General features: G+C 45.0%; 1 long non-coding RNA gene across 1 annotated transcript in view; it reads left to right on the top strand.

The window, feature by feature from the left end:
* Positions 1-866, top strand: part of LOC105507924 — an 11,432-nt gene extending 10,566 nt beyond the window's left edge. The window contains exon 3 of the long non-coding RNA XR_001001180.1: positions 96-866. This is a non-coding gene — a long non-coding RNA (uncharacterized LOC105507924). The remainder of the gene's footprint in view (positions 1-95) is intronic.
* The last annotated feature ends 3,518 nt before the right edge of the window (positions 867-4,384 follow it).

The following is a 4,384-nucleotide window of genomic DNA, read 5'->3' as shown; positions in this document are numbered from 1 at the left end:
TATTCAATTTGTCTCAAAATAAAATATATTCATTAAAGTAAAACTACTAATTTCTTATCAACTCACCTCATAAAATGGACTGATGGGAGACTAAGCCACTATCCTATTAGCAGACAGAACCAGAAATTAAGAGTGGTCCCATGTCAAAGAGGTTTGCCCAAGCATTGCCGATAGAGGACTGAAAAGATGACCGTCCTGGCCGTCTCGAATGTCAATGTTAGTAATAGTTATTTTATTATGATGTTGAACTCAACATCTATAATGCCATATTTGTTTCTTCAATTATCACATTTAACCTGTCACAAGCTTAATAACATATACTCTTTAAAAAGATAGTTTGTGGATCAAGAACTCCCAGTTAAGCCTGGTACATGAGCTGCATGTGTTTGTTGCTCTCCCTTCAAGAAAATTGTTAAAAGGATAAGAATTGAAAAGATACAAACCCACTTGTCAAAGGGAGAAGAGACCAACAGCAGACATAAGATTTCAGAGGATATTTGGAGAATGGAAAGAGCATGGAGCTGACTTAGAAAAGCATCCCGGGCTGGGTGTGGTGGCTCACGTCAGTAATCCTAGCACTTTGGGAGGCCAAGGCAGGTGGATTGCTGGAGGTCAGGAGTTCGAGACCAGCCTGGCCAACATGGCAAAACCCTGTCTCTACTAAACACACACACACACACACACACACACACACATAGCTGGGCGTGGTGGCAGGTGGCAGGTACCTGTAATCCCAGCTACTGGGGAGGCTGAGGCTGGAGAATTGCTTGAGCCCGGGAGGTGGACGTTGCAGTGAGCCGAGATCATGCCACTGCACTCCTACCTGGGTGACAGAGTGAGACTCCATCTCTAAAAAAGAAAAAAAAGAAAGAAAAGCACTGTGAAGATGGATACATATTTAGATCATGGTGTGAGTTGACCCTCCCTGCAAACTCTTGAGAGGCAGCTGGAATGAGGAGATGTGAGATAGGGCAGGAACTGCTCAGAAAGTGATGTGGTCACTGGGCCCGTTCCCCGTGAGCAACCAAGAGACGTCCCCCAACACACTCTCCCTCTCTCTGGAGATCAAGGGTCATCTTCCAGAGACACAGCTTCTCAGAGGCTCTAGATGAGGGCACCAGTGCTAAGGCAGGAAGACAAAGCACCTGACCGTGGGGCCTTCTGCCCTGCTCTCAATCAGCTCTTCAGCAAACATGTATCGAGTGCAACTTTGTCCCAGGTACTCTTTTAGGGGATTTGATGGAGAACCAAATAGGCAAAGTCTCTGATCTCATGGAGCCTGCATCCCAGTAGGGCAGACAGGTAATATTAAAAGTGCTGCTATCCCTGGAAGAAATGAAAATAGACACCGGGACAGACAGTGCAGGGCCATCTATTACCGGTAGGAAGTCAGTGAGGCCTCTTGGAGGAGGTGAATTGAAAGCAGAGACTTGCACAGGGAGGAGAACTTCCAGGATATGGGGACAAGAATTCTGGCCATCAAAGGCCATGAGACAGGTGCCCGCTGGGCTTGCTCAAGGAGCAAGGAGGAGGCTCGCTGGTGCCAGGCACACAGTGATCCAGAGGAAAGTAGGAAATGAGCAGGGAGAGGCCAGTGGGGCCCGGGTCCTGCAGGGTTTTAAGACGACGATGAGAACTTGAGACTGGATTCCAAAGGAGATGGGAAGTCACTGGAGGCGTGTGAACACTCGACGTCCTTTCTAAAAGGATCATTTTGGGAGGAGGGAGATGGTGTGGAAGCAGCCAGACTGGTCAGGAGGCTGCCGCAGAGCACCAGCCTCACCAATGGCAGAGCATTGCACGTCACCACCCGCGCCCAGCAGGAGGGAGGCGCGGTCTCCTTGGGCACCAATGAGCGGCCTTGGGGGAAGGAGCTCCACCCACCTGGCATCAGTTGGAAGGGCAACAGAGCCCTGATCTGCACCTGCACAGCACAGCCACCAGCATGCTGGACGGCAAAGACCAACACACAAAAGTTCCAAGTTTAAGCTTCTTGAATTTTTAATGTTCAATTATGAAACGGTTCAAACATGCCAGTAAAAGAATACTATGACATCTATATCCTCAGCCAGATAAATCAGAAACTGATATTTCGCTTTATTTGCTTCACATCTTTTTGTTTAAAAAAAATGAATGAGGGAACTAATAAAGAAAAGTATAGCTGTAGCTTAAGTCCTTCTTTCTCTCCCTTTCCTCCCAGGTAGACATTACTGTGAAGTTTGTGTGCACTATACCCACTTTGTGCTTTATTACATATCATTACATCTATAAACAATCTATTCAATTGCTTTGTGTCCTCAGAATGACTTAAATGATATCATACAGTATGTATCTTTTGCATCTTGCTTTATTCACTCAATAAAATATATTCGAGGCTGGGTGCAGTGGCTCATGCCTGTACTCCCAGCACTTTGGGAGGCTGAGGTGGGCGGATCACCTGCGGTCAGAAGTTTGAGCCTAGCCTGGCCAACATGGTGAAACCCCGTCTCTACTAAAAACACAAAAATTAGCTAGGCGTGGTGGCACACTCATGTAATCCCAGCTACTTGGGAGGCTGAGGCAGGAGAATCGCTTGAACCTGGGAGGCAGAGGTTGCAGTGCGCCGAGATTGCGCCTCTGCATCCCAGCCTGAGTGACAAGAGCAGAACTCCATCTCAAAAAATAAAATAAACTATATATATATATTTGAGATATTTCACTCACATGAGGGATGACTTACTTATTTTAGCTGTTGAAGAGAGTGGCACTAAATGAACCAATCTCACTTTTTAGGCATTCTTCTACTGTAATAATAACATTAAACACTCATATAGCATTTGCAGTATGCCAGGTACTATCTAAGCACTTTATTTGCATTAAGTAGTTAAGTCCACAAAATGAACCTATGATATATGATCTATTATGATAACCCTTTTAGAGATGAGAAAACCAGCTACAGAGAAGTTAAATACATTGCTCCAGGTCACACAGCTGGTGAACGGCTGAGCTGGAATTTGAATCAAAGAAGTTTGGCTTCAGAATTGCTTTTTTAATCACTGTACTATGCTGAAAAAGAAGTTATTTCCACTATTTCACCATTATACAGAGTGCTATGGTAAACATCCTTGTGCACATCTTCTTGTGTAACTGCAGCGATCTCTCTAAGGCAGACAGCCCTAAGTGGAATTGCTGGTTGTAGGACATGTGCATGCTTGATGTGGCTGGCTGAGTAATGGCCCCCCAAGATGTCCATGTGGTAATCTCTGCAACTTGTTAATATGCTATTTTAGGTGGGGAAAGAGATCCTACAGGCGTGATTAAGTTAAGGATTTGGGGGTGAGGGGGTTATCCTGGATTATTTGAGTAGGCACAATGTCATCACAAGAGTCCCTATAGGAGGACAGCAAGAGGGTCGGAGTCACAGGAGATGTGATGTTGGAAAGAGGGGTAAAATGGAGAGAGGGAAAGAGAGAGAAATTTGAAGATGTTGCATTGCTGGCTTTGAAGATGGAGGAAGGGGCTATGAGCCAAGGAATACAGGAAGCTTCTAGAAGCTGGAAAAGGAAAGAAGGTAGATTCTCCCCTATAACAACCAGAAGGAACACAGTCGTGCTCACTCATCTTGGACTTTGGACCTCCAAAATGTAAGACAATAAATGTGTGTTATTTTAAGCTGCCAAGTTTGTGGTAGCTGCCAAGTTTGTGGTATTGTTACAGTAACAATAGTATACTGATACCTCTGGAGTGTGCAACAAGCAGCTGGGCAGTGGGGTGGACATGCAGGATGTGTGGAGGTGATTCATCCTCATGCAATGCCTGATGAGATCCATTTAAAGAAGCAATAGGGGCCATCTCCACTAAAAATACAAAAATTAGCCAGGTGTGGTGGCTTGTGCCTGTGGTCCCAGCGACTTCGGAGGCTGAGGCAGGAGAATCACTTGAACCTGGAAGGTAGAGGCTGCAGTGAGCCAAGAGTGCACTACTGCACTGGGCGACAGAGATTCTGTCAAAAAAAAAAAAAAAGAATTACTCTGGATGCTAAGTAAAGAACAGACCTGAGGGCGGTGCAGAAAAGATGAAGAAGAGTGTCCAAGTGTACCCAGATCTGCGCCTCCTGAGGAGCAGTGTGAGAGGTCTGACACTTCTTGGAGAAATTGACTCACTGAAGTAATGAGGTAATCCAGCTACTCACTAAAGAAAAAACCAGCAAATAACAACAACAAGCCCCACAGACAGATGACCAGTACCCAGAGTTGCTGCAGTATTTTATCTAAAATGTATAATTTTAACAAAACTCTAAAACATTCAATTTTAACAAAAAGTTAGGAAACACACAAAGAAAAGGAAATCATGGCTCAGACACCAGAAAAAAAGCAGGCAACAGAAACTGTCTGTTAAAAAACTA

This window comes from Colobus angolensis, unplaced genomic scaffold (genome assembly GCF_000951035.1).
Source record: "Colobus angolensis palliatus isolate OR3802 unplaced genomic scaffold, Cang.pa_1.0 Scaffold155, whole genome shotgun sequence".
NCBI classification, from domain to species: domain Eukaryota; kingdom Metazoa; phylum Chordata; class Mammalia; order Primates; family Cercopithecidae; genus Colobus; species Colobus angolensis.
The sequence above is the reverse complement of the archived record's forward strand: the minus strand, read 5'-3'. Positions and strand labels throughout refer to the sequence as shown.